Source organism: Rhinatrema bivittatum, chromosome 1 (assembly GCF_901001135.1).
Source record: "Rhinatrema bivittatum chromosome 1, aRhiBiv1.1, whole genome shotgun sequence".
NCBI classification, from domain to species: Eukaryota; Metazoa; Chordata; class Amphibia; order Gymnophiona; family Rhinatrematidae; genus Rhinatrema; species Rhinatrema bivittatum.
In genome coordinates this window covers 747,899,780-747,914,266 of record NC_042615.1, presented here as the reverse complement: position 1 = coordinate 747,914,266, position 14,487 = coordinate 747,899,780, and the positions used below count along the sequence as shown (strand labels likewise).

Sequence of the window (14,487 nt, the reverse complement as noted above, 5' to 3'; positions counted from 1 at the left end):
CATTCATGGTAGTCAGCTTGGGCTGACTCTGCTGCTTTTGAACCTCTGCACACTGCTTGGAAGGGGTCCCCCGACTGGTACTGCCACCATCCCCAGATGTCTGTAATCTTGCTGCCACTGTCACTGCTGCCACTTGGCTATTGGGGAGGCGCCGATTGCTGCTACTGACACTGAAGCCCATTCTGCTGCCTCCTCTGTGCAGGCCCCGTGGGCTTCCACTTCCTCCATGCTGATCTCGTACATTGTGAGATCTGCATAGAGAAAGTGCTATTCTTGCACATTCCCAAAGATTACATGTGCCAATCACTAAAAAGTAATTTTTATTTTTTTTTTTACCTTTGCTGGCTGATGTTAGTTTTCTATTCGGTTGGTCACAGGCTTTTTTTTTTTCCACCTTCCCTTTCTTATTTTTTTTGCCAATTCCTTTTATATTGTCCTTTTTTCTTCCGTATTTCTTTTCTCTCCGTCTTCTTCCCTCAAACACAGTCAGGTTCTCATTCTCACATGCATTTCTCTCTCTCACACACACACACAGTCTCTCACTGGCACATGCTGTCTGACGCTCACACACACAGGCTCTCTCTCACTCCCACATGCTGTCTTGCTCAAGCATAGGCTCTCACCGTCACACGCTGTCTCTCTCACACACACAGAGGCTCTCACATGCTGCCTCTGCAAACATTCAGATCCTCACTCCCACACACAATCTCTCAACTCATCTCATACACGCACGCACACACCCTCTACAGACCCTCAGCCTCTCTCTCACCTCTGGGCCTCCTCTTCGCGGTCGCTGCAGGATCGGCTCTGCAGCGGCCCTGAACTTCTCTGGCCTCTTCCTCTTCTTGGGCCGCTGCGACCTGGGATTCGCAGCAGCCCGCGGCGGCTCCTCTTCTTCACGCGCTGATGCTCTTTCTGCTTCCTGCCATGCGGCTCCGGCAACGTTTACTTCCGGGCCGCACAGGCAGAAAGGAGGAAGAGCATCAGTGCATTGAACGCGATCTTTTTCTTCGGGCAAGGAGGCTCAGTGGCCACATGAGCCTCCTTGCGCCTGGGCGCATCGGCTCCCCTCCGGATACCACTGCTCGCGTCTGCTCCTAATACTTTGGAAACTTTATTTAAAAAAAATAATAAAATAAATAAAAAATGACGTCACAGGATTGACCGGCCCACCGGGGGAAGCCTGATCCCCCGATAGGTCAATCCGCCCCTGTTTACAAGGGATGTCTTACTTTCGGGGGAGGTCTTATATTTAAGAATTCGGCTAAATCCCTACTAGGTCTTATTTTTGGGGGATGTCTTATTTTCGGGGAAACACGGTATGTGGGTAAACTTACACGTGTTTGTCTGAGTGGAAGTGTTCCCAGAGGGGTTTTCGCTTACCTGCAAACTTTGGCATTTTAGAAATTATTTGCATAAAATGTCCCCAAAAAGTTGTGAGCACATAATAGCAGGTGTAGTGCGTGTAGGTAGGTTTGGTCAGATAATTTTAAGTTTGCTTTGAAAATTGGTGTAACCTAGGCACATATTTGCTGTCTTATGCAGGCTGTTACACAGTTTTACCCCTCATAAGGAGCACCTTTGTGCAGTTGGCACTTATTTGAAATATTTTGAGATGGATGATTCTCCTAGGACAAGCAGGATGGTAGTCCTCACACATGGGTGACATCATTGGATGGAGCCTGACACAGAAAACTTTCTGGAACTTTGACTGTGCACACTGAGCATGCCCAGCATGTCTTAAACCCCACGTCCCTCTTCAGTCTCTCTTTTTTTTTTTTTTTTTGCCGTGGAACATTTGCCTCGCAGTTAAGTGAATTTTGGGCTTTTTTTCAAGAAAATTGCCTTGGAAAACTTTAACCAATTTTTCTCTCCCATTGCAATTGACATCTGGGTCTTTCTCGGTTCTCCTTCGACTCCTCAGTCAGGTTTTTCAGCAGTTCGGTAAGTTTATTTTCACTTCCATCCCCCCCCATGGCGGCAGTGCCTTGATACCCACCGGTATTGACCACCTGCCATCACCGTCTCTTGTTTTTCCTATTTTTTTTGGTCATCATGGGCTTGTCCAGTTTCCATCGATGCCCCCAGTGTTCAAGGACCATGTCCATTCTGGACCCCTGTCAGGTGTGTGTCTTCTGCCTGGGTCATCGCACAATGTCCGGGGTTGCCGTTTGTGCACCAGATGATTCCTAAGGGACATTGTGCTTGACTCAATAAGATGGAGAAATTCTTCTGGTCAAGGAGGTCCGAGCCATTGGCATCAGCAGCATCTGCACCGATGGACCTTGGAGCCGCACCAGTAGACACCAACCCATCGACATCGGTGGAGCCGTCGGTTCCATCGATGCCACTAGTGGATAGGGGCGCTGGGGACTGGCCCGTGTTGGTCTCTTCCAGGTCGAGGATGTCGGGTTCATTGTCATAGACCTTGGCACTGGAAAGAGACCGGGCCGAGCACAGAGGGAAGCTGAGGAAGCATTGGAACTGGTCATCTTTGATGCACGGTGCCAGGCTCGGAAAGGCGCAGGCTCATGCCATGATGACCCCTCGGCGAGGAGTGCCCATCTTCCATCGATGCCAGGGTTCTGTGATGGTCTCCATCTGGTGCCAATCGCTGATTCACCTCGGGAATCTGAGGAAGATCTGGCCACCCTTCCTGCCTCCTAGTTTATTTTGGCATCGGCAGATTTTGAGGAGGAGTTAGAGCGCAGAGGACCAGCTGACAGTGGAGTGGGCATTGCAGAGCATCGAGCTGGTGGCACCAAGGGAGTCAATGCCTGAACTGGAATGTCTCATTGTGCTCGTCGGTGTAATAGCAACCCAGCTGGCTTCAGTTTCTGGGAGGCCATCGATGCCCAGCAGGGCACCAATGCTTCCTCTGATCGATCCTGCACTCGTTGCCGGCCCCTCCTCCAAGGAAGCTCCAGTGAAGCTGGCAGGGACACAGAGGCCTTCAGCCCCCTGTCCAGCTTTGCCAGCACTGGTGCCACTGGTGCCCATGCCTCTGGATGAAGGCCGAGCACCTAGGGCCCATTCCTCTGTAAATTACAGTGAGGACGAGGGCCCATATCACTCCTGTGGGGATGACACTACAGAGCAAATCCTCTGCTCTAAAGGGTCTCCCTTCAGAGCAGTCTCCTGCAGAAGAACAAAGGAGGTCTCCACTGGAGGACTTGACCTTCACAGGTTTTGTGCAGGCGATGGCCAAGGCCATCGCTTTTCAGTTGATGTCTGAGGAGGATGCCAGGTATAAGATGCTGGAAATCCTCCAGTTCATGGAGACCCCTAAGGAGATTGTGGTGGCCCTAGTGCACAAGATCTTTAAAGAGTTGCTGCTGAGGATCTAGGAACACCCCTTCAGGGTACCTCCTGTAAACAGGAAGGCAGATGGGGTTTACCTTGACCAACATGCTACCGGATTCAAGCTGTCATACCACTTGGAAGTGATTCAAATCCGCTCTCAAGAGGGCTAAGCCCTCTTGGACCCATGCCACGGTGCTCCCGGGGAAGAATCAGAGTGATGGATGCTCTTGGGAGGAAAGTATTCTACATGAGTCAATTCTCATGCAAACTCTAGGAGCAGGTGCAGGAGGTGGCTGAGCGGCTGCCTCAAAAGCAGTAAGGACACCTTATTGCTGGTGTGTCAGGGCCTGGAGTGTGAAAAACACAATGTTCATTCAACTTAACGATATTTTCGTGATGGCATCGAGAGTCTCTGCAGTGGGAATCAGTGCCCACGGACTGGCATGGCTACAGGCCTCGGATCTCTGACCACAGGTACAGCAAGACTCGCTGACTTGTCGTGTACAGGAGAGAATCTCTTCAGAGATAAGGTGAGGGACACAGTGGCCCAATTACGGCATCAAAATGAAACCCTCCAGCAACTCTCTGCCAGCATTTCAGATCTGCCCTCCTCAGCTAGGAGATCTGCGAGACAGGATCAGAGGAGGTCTTTCTATCACCAGAAGTACTATCCTCTGTCCCCTCGCTCCCGTTTGTGGAGGGTAAGGCTCCCGCAGCCATCCCAGGCAGCAGAGAGCTCCCAAGTCCCAGCTGGTGCCCCAGTCAAATCCAGGGATGAGGTTTTGACTGAATCTAAGGGAGCATGGACCCATCCACCTGTACCCGAGATGCTGGACCCTCCCGATCGTGGGCAGGCTGCGGTTCTTTGCGGATCGGTGGCCCAGTATAACCTCAGACCAGTGGGATCTGTCCATCATTCCTCAAGGGTACTAATTGAACCTATTGCGTATGCCGCTAAACTGTCCCTAGTGCCTGTTTTGGGGGCCAATAGTGCATCAGGAGGTACTGTTAAGGGAGCTCTCTGCTCTTTAATGGCTAGAGCAGTCGAACTTGTCCCACCAAGGCAAAGGGAACAGGGATTCTTCTCCAGGTACTTCCTGCTTCCAAAGAGTACGGGGGTACTTCCCCAGATCTCATCAAGCAAGATCAAGGCAGAGTATGGCATTCCAACCTTCAGGCCCTGTCACTCACAGCGTGGATGTTGAGAGGTTAATTCTGCAGCTGCTCAATCACTCTGAGTTGTGTCTTGGGTCCTGGTGGCTTCCAGAAAGCCTTCCACTAGAAAGTCCTATAGACTGAGGTGGAGGTGGTTTTCTGTGTGGTGTGAGCAGAAGGCCCTAGATCCATTCTCCTGCCCCACACAAAAACTGCTTGACTACACCTATTGGAGGCTGGCTTGAAGACCAACTCAGAGTTCATCTCAGTGCAATTGGCGCATACCACCAAGGTGTAGATGGTACGCCCATCTTTATACAGCTGATAATTGTACGCTTCATGCAGGGCCGGCTTCAATTGACGCCTCCCCTAAGGCCTCCTGCGGTGTCTTGGGACCTCATCGTGGTGCTAGCTCAGCTGATGAAAGCTCCCTTTGAACTGCTGTGCTCCTGTGACCTGAAGTACCTAACTTGGAAGGTCATATTTTTGGTGATGGTCACTTCAGCGTGCAGGGTCAGCGAGCTCCAGGCCTTAGTGACTTATCCACTTTATATTAAGTTTTATCATGACATGGTCTTGCATATGGACCCTAAGTTCCTGCCTAAGGCGGTGATGGGTTTCCATCTTAACCAGTCACTTGTCTACAGAGGATGACCAAATAAGTGACATGGCTAGGCTAAGGAAGTTAGGGCTGTTCAGTTTGGAGAAGAGAAGACTGAGGGGGGATATGATAGAGGTCTACAAAATCATGAAAGGACTTGAAAAAGTGAGATGTAAAATTGGTTATTTACCGCTCTCAGATAATAGCACTAGGTGGGCACTCCATGAAGTTAGCAAGTAGTTCATTTAAAACAAATAGAAGAAAATTCTTTTTCATTCAGCGCATAATTAAGCTCTGGAATTCATTGCCAGAGGATGTGGTTACAGCAGAGTGTAACTGAGTTCAAAAATGGTTTGGATAAGTTCCTAGAGGCAAAATCCATAAACTGCTATTAATTAATAAGGTATAGTAGCTTGAGATTTATTAATGTTTGGGTACTCTGCCAGGTTCTTGTGACTTGGCCACTGTTGGAAACAGGATATTGGGCTTGATGGACCCTTGGTCTGACGCAGTATGACAATTCTTATGTTCTGCCAACATTCTTTCCCGTTTTGCACCAAGGCGAATGAGCACTGCACAGTTTGAATTGTAAGAGAGCCTTAGCCTTCTATCTGGAGCAGACAGAAACCGACAGACAGTCTACCCAACTTTTTATTTCTTTTAACAGGAATAGGTTGGGAGTTGCCATTGCCAAACAGACACTATCCAATTGGTTAGTAGACTTCATCTCATCTGTTATGCCTAGGTGACACTGGATCTTGGGGGTCATGTCAAGGCTCATTTTGTCAGAGCCATGTCACCATTGGTGGTCCTGTGGAGAAGATCGGTAAGGCTGCGACTTTATCTCTTCTCACATTCGCATCTCACTACTGTCTGGATAGGGATGGACGATTCAACAGTAGGTTCGGCCAGTCTGTTCTTTGGAATCTCTTTGAGGGGTAGAACAGAACTCTCCCTGCCTAGGGCCCATTGTTTGGGTTTAGGTTGTCCCCATCTGTTACCCAACAGCACTGTAGGTTGTTGTGTCTGGCACCTGATTTGTGCTTGTTGGTCCCCTTTGGTTGTGGGGAGCAGCCTGTAGCTAGGGATTCACCCATGTGTGAGAACTAACATCCTACTTGTCCTAGGAGAAAGCAGAGTTGCTTACCTGTAACAAGAGTGTCCCCTAGGACAGCAGGATGTTAGTCTCATGAAACTCATCCGCCACCCTGCGGAGTTGGGTTTCTTCTGTTTTTAAATTTTAATCATAATTCTGTGTTACAAGACTGAAGAGGGATCCCGCCTGGACACATGGATAAGGGCATGCTGGGCATACTCGGTGTGCACAGTCAAAGTTCCAGAAATTTTGACATAGGTTTTCCGTGCTGGGCTCCATCAGATGATGTCACCCATGAGTGAGGACTAACATCCTGCTGTCCTAGGAGAACACCTGTACAGGTAAGCAATTCTGCTGTATCAAAGTTGATAATTGCCTAAGGAGATCGTATAACCATCTTTTCCAGCATAATTTCGTTTTCTCGATTTCTGTTTCTCTTAATTTTGATACCACACCTTTTTTTTGAGATTGAGTTGTGGTATTGTGTGGCTTCCTTTTTCCATTTTTTTTTACTTTTCATTTCACCAACATAAGCAGAGATGATATTGTTCATGACCTTTTGAAGCTGGGACATACGTGGTTTCAAAAGCTCGTGGCCCTCTGTGGATAATTCTTTGGATAGCCCAATGAAAAGGTATCCTGATTGGAAAAGGATCCAGTTTTCCTCTTCTTCCGATCTGCCTGATAGAACTGTACATTTAATTTGTGCACCACTTGTCCTATAAACCTGTCCTGCAGCTCTTCCCAACTTAGTACCTTTAGCATGGAAAGTCTGTGACTGCGAATGCACTCCACCATTGCCCTTGTAGCATGGTGATGGCAGGCAGAGAATGACTAGCTCAAATTAGAGGCTTCTTCTGGCTTTGACATTGTATAACCAAAGTAAGATTTTACTTTCTTTTCTTTTAGAGCCTCTTGTAGTTCCACCTTTGCATCTTAAGGTCTCTAATGATTCTTTCAACAACGTTTATTTCTGGAGTGGAATGTTAGTGACTGGGCTTATGAATCTGAATTAAAAATGCTATTTCAGATTCAATAAGTCAGACTGAAAAGAGGGACATTATCTGGACGGTAAGTGCCATTTGTAATGTGTTAAAATTGAGTGTATCAATGCAAACAGGGATTGTATATATTTTTTCATTAAATAAGGTTAGTAGCACATGTAAAAGATAGGTATAAGAACATAAGACTTGCCATACTGAGACAGACCAAGGGTCCTCAAGCCCAGTATTCTGTATCCAACAGCGGCCAATCCAGGTCACAAGTACCTGTCAGAATTCCAAGGGATAGATATATACTATACTGCTTATCTCAAGAATAGCAGTGGGATTTCTGCAAGTCTACCTTAATAATGGTTAATTGACTTTTCCTCCAGGAACTTATCCAGAAGTTTTTTTTTTTAATACATTTTTGGAATAAAACATCATCTTCAAACAGCAAAAGATAGTACCACTGCAATCCAGTCAGTACTGACAACCAAACAGTCCTAGCTCAGAACATTTAACCAGTAGATCTACATGCAGACAAGATTCCTAATCACATTACCACGTTTTAATGTAACTTCCCACCCTCTTCAAAATGAGTAGCGCTCACTTCGTTAGCGTCTAGGATGAACAACTGAAATACATTTGTAGCAGAACATCTTATATCCCCACTTCTAATATGATTTTATTTAACGTTGTTACTGGTAGCATGGGAAACAGAGGCTTCCAAATAGCCTGGAAACTATTGACCATATTAAATGCAGCTATACTTAATAGCTTTCACCTCATCATCTGGCAACCAATTCCAGAGCTTAATTATGCCTCGAGTAAAAAATGTTTAAATGTATTACCTATTAACTTCATTGTGTGTCCCCTGGTCTTTGTACCTTTTGAAAGAGTAAACACTGATTTCCATTTACTCGTTCCATTGCACTCATTATTTTATAGACTGCTATCACATTTCCCCTCAGCCGTCTCTTCTCCAGGCTAGAGTCCTAACCTCTTCAGCCTTTCTTCATAGGGGAATTGTTCCATCTCCTTTATCATTTTGGTCGCCCTTTTTGTAATTCAGACTTTTTATTAAGAAATCACATGCCAGTTATGGTAACACAAATTAGCTGTCAAATCAGGATAAATAAATCTACTGTCCAAATTTCGGCCTGAAACTAATTCACATCTGTTACTTATACCAGTGGTTTCCCAAATTATAGGTTCCTGCCTATTCCTTAGTGAGTCACTAAGATTTGCAAGAAGAATGCAAGTTTTAAAACAAACAAAAAACCCAACTATGAACAAAGTTGGAAGCACATGCAAGTCTTTTGTCCCTGAGGGTTATCTGATTCAGGCACATCTTGAAGCTGATATGCTCTGGGGATGGTGGTAGGAAAGAGAGGCTGGGTGAGTTTTAAGGCTGCATCCTCAAAGGAGGGTTATTGAAGTCTTTGACCAGCACAGAATCCCGGTGTTCCTGGCATGAATCTCCTGATAAGGATGGCGGGCAGTGTGTTGGGCAGGGCTGTGACCTCCATAGCCCCATCAGGTTTCAGGGTATCTCATGTAGTGAATCTGCATGTTCAGGGTCTCCAGTGTAGTCAAATCTTTCTCGTGCTTATTCATTGTGGATATCCTGAAAATTGAACTAGCTATGGGGATATCACGATAGTTATGGATGTGGCAAACAGTATGGCAGTCAGAAGTAAATCGGGAACTGCCAGCAGTATTTCATGACTGTGTTTTTAACACACACACACACAAAAACTGTCAGTTCTATATACAGTATCATCTGTATCCTTACTGCTGAGTAGGTTGGAAAGCTTTTTCAATTCTAGATTTTTTTTCTCTTTGGTTCATGAGCTATGCAATCCTGTTCTGTAGTCCATACACCCATGGCTGGTTCCTTACACAGTCAGGCAGGCCATAAATGTGAATGTTTTTGAGGACATAGAAAGGTATTGGGAGTCTGGGAAGGTTTTGGAGAAAGAAAATAACAAAGGGTGAACTCTCAATTTATGATTAACTGCACCTTTAAATTTTTCCTTTTGTGGCTTTTCAGGGCCTCTGTGGCTATGCCACTCTGCCCATTTTATTAAAGGGTAATATGAATAATTTGGAGCTAAGCTGCAAGTGGTGTGTGATGTGTCTGCGTGTGGGCTTAGAACTGTCTGCAACAGATTCTCCCATTTTTGGAAGCAGAGAGGGAAGGGGGGGAAGGAGCTATGACAAGGCCCATGAGAGAAGGCCAGGGCAGGGCTGCAGTGGAATGGAATGTGAAGGCCCAGGAGGAGGGAAAAGCAGTGCGAAGGTTTGAGGATGGAAGAGAAGGCAACCATTTCCCAAAGCATTATTGTTGTACCCAGCCCTGCTAGACCACCATCTAAAGTGGAGTATAATAAAAACAATTAGAAGTGTTCTGGCCTTTAGAAAGAAGAAGCACAGATAATTGCTTGGAGACTGATCCCCAAGAAGCAGAAAACTCTCTGAAAACTAATGATTTAGTTTGATGAAATGTTAGCATCTTTACAATTTAATAAAGTTTCTGATTTTCTGTTGGGAAATAGACTTTCTTCCATTTCATCCTCACACAAGCCATACCAAGGGTTACATACAGAGAATATGAGACCAAGGCTCCTTCCCCATCGGGGCTCAGGTTTCCATCTTTTGATTCGAGCACAGCTAGCTAGTAGTGTCAACCTGATCAAGACTTCCCATCTGGTTTCACTTTGGTCCTCTGCAATGTACCTTTTTTCCCTTACAGAATTCAAAATAGCCTGGAAATCTGAAATACAGACTTTAGCATCTCTCTCTAGGAAAAAAACTGAAACCCTTTTATAGAAACAGCTGTTCAAAAAAAGACTGTTCTATGAGCAGAAGGAGTTAAACATGTAGATAAAGGTGAAGCGGTAGATGCAGTGTATTTGGATTTTCAGAAGGCGTTTGACAAAGTCCCTCATGAAGGCTTCTACGAAAACTAAAAGAGTCATGGGATAGGAGGATTACAAACTGGTTAAAAGACAGGAAACAAGGAGTAAGATTAAATGGTCAATTTTCTCAGTGGAAAAGGGTAAACAGTGGAGTGCCTCAGGGATCTGTACTTGGACCGGTGCTTTTCAATATATATATGAATGATCTGGAAAGGAATACGACGAGTGAGGTTAATCAAATTTGCAGATTTACCTACTATTAATTAAGTTGACTTAGAAAATAGCCACTGCTATTACTAGCAACGGTAACATGGAATAGACTTAATTTGGGGTAATTGCCAGGTTCTTATGGCCTTGGATTGGCCTCTGTTGGAAACAGGATCCTGGGCTTGATGGACCCTTGGTCTTGACCAGGTATGGCATGTTCTTCATGACATCACATAACCTGGAAACTTGTTGAGCTTTGGAATATTTGCATAAAGATGTTTAAAGAAAATATAGAGACATAGTAATATTTTTAATTTGCAAATTTCCAAATATTTTCAAAAAACTAACAAAAAAGACTTTCCAGAGGAAAGGGGACATGATGGTGTAATATAGTGTTGTCTATTTGGTAGACGACACCTGTTTTTTAATTCTGATTAATATCTATACATTTTACGATTTTTTTAGCTGTTGGTACTAATATTTTGAATAACAGCTCACAGGTTTTTGTTGATTTCTAGGTGATCATATTTATTTAATTAGTACCTCCCTTACATCATCTTCAAAAAAGATCAAAGCAAAGAATTAGTTTAGTCTGTCCACTATGGGCCTTGTTCTCCCTTAGTGCCCCTTTTACCACTCAATTTAACAGTCAAACTGTTTCTCTCACAGGTGCTTTTGCTTGAATGTATTATGAATGCTTTGATTATATTATGAGTTTTTGGCTTTCACGGCAAGCATCCTTTCAAATTCTGTCTTTGGCTTCTTTAGGCAGTGCTTTGCTTCTAACTTATGCTATTTTCTGTTTCTTCATTGGATTCCTTTTCCATTTCTTAAAAGATGTTCTTTGAGCTATTATAGCTTCTCTTACCTCCATCTTTTAACCATGCCAGTACTGGGTTTGGCCTTCCTTCCACCTTTTCTATGCATGGAATACATCTGGTCTGGCTTCCAAGATGGTATTTTAAACAACATTCATGCTTGCTTGTAAACTCTTAACCTTGGCAGCTGCTTCTTTCTGTTTTTCCTTACCATTTTTCTCATTTTAATAGTCCTCCCTTTTGAAAGTCAAAATGCTAGCGCAGTAGAATTCCTTAGTATCCTCCCTCCAGTTATCAAGTCAAATTTGATCATGTTATGAATCACTATTGCGAAGTGGCCTCACCCCATTCACACCAAATTCAGTGTTACAACTAAGAATTAGGTCTAAAAATAGACCCCCACTTGTCAGTTCTTGTATTAGCTGATGCATGAAAGCAGTCATTTTATTTCGTCTAGAAACTTTACCTCCTTAGCATGACCTGATGTGACTTTACCTCATCAATATACTGGGGGGTAATTTAAAGTGCCTATTATTAATGTCTTGCTAATTTTGTTAGCTTCCCTAATTTCTGTTAGCATTTCATCATTTGTCTGTTCATTTTGACCAGATGAATGGTAGTACAACCCTATTGCTATTCTGTTCCCCTTCTCACATGGAATTTCCGTCCATAAGAATTCTACATGGCATTTTGTTTCCAGCATAAGAACATAAGAAATTGCCATGCTGGGTCAGACCAAGGGTCCATCAGCCCATCATCCTGTTTCCAACAGAGGCCAAAGCAGGCCACAAGAACCTGGCAATTATCCAAACACTAAGAAGATCCCATGCTACTGATGCAATTAATAGCAGTGGCTATTCCCTAAGTAAACTTGATTAATAGCCATTAATGGACTTCTCCCATATCCAAACCTTTTTTGAACCCAGCTACAGTAACTGCACTAACCACATCCTCTGGCAACAAATTCCAGAGCTTTATTGTGCGTTGAGTTAAAGAATTTTCTCAGATTAGTCTTAAATGTGCTACTTGCTAACTTCATGGAATGCCCCCTAGTCGTTCTATTATTCGAAAGTGTAAATAACCGAGTCACATCTACTCGTTCAAGACCTCTTATGATCTTAAAGACCTCTATCATATCCCCCCTCAGCTGTCTCTTCGCCAAGCTGAACAGCCCTAACCTCTTCAACCTTTCCTCATAGGGGAGCTGTTCCATCCCCTTTATCATTTTGGTTGCTCTTCTCTGTACCTTCTCCATCTCAACTATATCTTTTTTGAGATGCGGTGACCAGAATTGTACACAGTATTCAAGGTGTGGTCTCACCATGGAGCGATATAGAGGCAATACGACAATTTCCATTTTATTAACCATACCCTTCCTAATAATTCCTAACATTCTGTTGCTTTTTGACTGCTGCAGCACACTGAGCCAATGATTTTAAAGTATTATCCACTATGATGCCTAGATCTTTTTCCCGGGAGGTAGCTCCTAATATGGAACCTAATATCGTGTAACCACAGCAAGGGTTATTTTTCCCTATATGCAACACCTTGCACTTGTCCACATTTAAATTTCATCTGCCATTTGGATGCCCAATCTTCCAGTCTTGCAAGATCCTCCTGTAATGTATCACAGTCTGCTTGTGATTTAACTACTCTGAATAATTTTGTATCATCCGCAAATTTGATAACCTCACTCGTCGTATTCCTTTCCAGATCATTTATATATATATTGAAAAGCACCGGTCCAAGAACAGATCCCTGAGGCACTCCACCGTTTACCCTTTCCACTGAGAAAATTGACCATTTAATCCTACTCTCTGTTTCCTGTCTTTTAACTAGTTAGTAATCCACGAAAAGGCATTGCCTCCTATCCCATGACTTTTTAGTTTTCGAAGAAGCCTCTCATGAGGGACTTTGTCAAACGCCTTCTGAAAATCCAAATACACTACATCTACCGGTTTACCTTTATCCACATGTTTATTAACCCCTTCAAAAAAATGAAGCAGATTTGTTAGGCAAGAATTCCCTTGGGTAAATCCGTGTTGACTGTTTTCCCATTAAATCAGGTCTTTCTATATGCTCTACGATTTGATCTTGAGATAGTTTCCACTATTTTTCCCGGCACTTGAAGTTAGGCTCACTGGTCTATAGTTACCCGGATCGCCCCTGGAGCCTTTTTTAAATATTGGGGTTACATTGGGCCACCCTCCAGGTACAATGGATGATTTTAATGATAGGTTACAAATTTTAACTAATAGAACATAAGAAAATGCCATACTGGGTCAGACCAAGGGTCCATCAAGCCCAGCATCCTGTTTCCAACAGTGGCCAATCCAGGCCATAAGAACCTGGCAAGTACCCAAAAACTAAGTCTATTCCATGTTACCATTGCTAATGGCAGTGGCTATTCTCTAAGTGAACTTAATAGCAGGTAATGGACTTCTCCTCCAAGAACTTATCCAATCCTTTTTTAAACACAGCTATACTAACTGCACGAACCACATTCTCTGGCAACAAATTCCAGAGTTTAATTGTGCGTTGAGTAAAAAAGAACTTTCTCCGATTAGTTTTAAATGTGCCCCATGCTAACTTCATGGAGTGTCCCCTAGTCTTTCTACTATCCGAAAGAGTAAATAACCGATTCACACATCTAACCCATTCTAAGACCTCTCATGATTTTAAACACCTCTATCATATCCCCCCTCAGTCGTCTCTTCTCCAAGCTGAAAAGTCCTAACCTCTTTAGTCTTTCCTCATAGGGGAGTTGTTCCATTCCCCTTATCATTTTGGTAGCCTTCTCTGTACCTTCTCCATTGCAATTATATCTTTTTTGAGATGCGGCGACCAGAATTGTACACAGTATTCAAGGTGCGGCCTCACCATGGAGCGATACAGAGGCATTATGACATTTTCCGTTTTATTCATCATTCCTTTTCTAATAATTCCCAACATTCTGTTTGCTTTTTGACTGCCGCAGCACACTGAACCGACGATTTTCAATGTGTTATCCACTATGACACCTAGATCTCTTTCTTGGTTGTAGCACCTAATATGGAACCCGACATCGTGTAATTATAGCATGGGTTATTTTTCCCTATATGCATCACCTTGCACTTATCCACATTAAATTTCATCTGTCATTTGGATGCCAAATTTTCCAGTCTCACAAGGTCTTCCTGCAATTTATCACAATCTGCTTGTGATTTAACTACTCTGAACAATTTTGTGTCATCTGCAAATTTGATTATCTCACTCGTCAGAAATTTCATTTTTGAGTTCCTTTAGTACCCTAGGATGCATACCATCTGGACCAGGTGATTTGATACTCTTTAGTTTTGTCAATCTGGCCTACTACATCTTCCAGGTTCACTGTGATTTCGTTCAGTTCGTCTGACTCATCACC

General features: G+C 43.9%; 1 long non-coding RNA gene across 1 annotated transcript in view; it reads left to right on the top strand.

Moving 5' to 3' along the window:
• The window catches only part of LOC115076691, a 45,141-nt gene extending 38,028 nt beyond the window's left edge, over positions 1–7,113 (top strand). The window contains exon 3 of the long non-coding RNA XR_003852841.1: positions 7,065–7,113. This is a non-coding gene — a long non-coding RNA (uncharacterized LOC115076691). The remainder of the gene's footprint in view (positions 1–7,064) is intronic.
• The last annotated feature ends 7,374 nt before the right edge of the window (positions 7,114–14,487 follow it).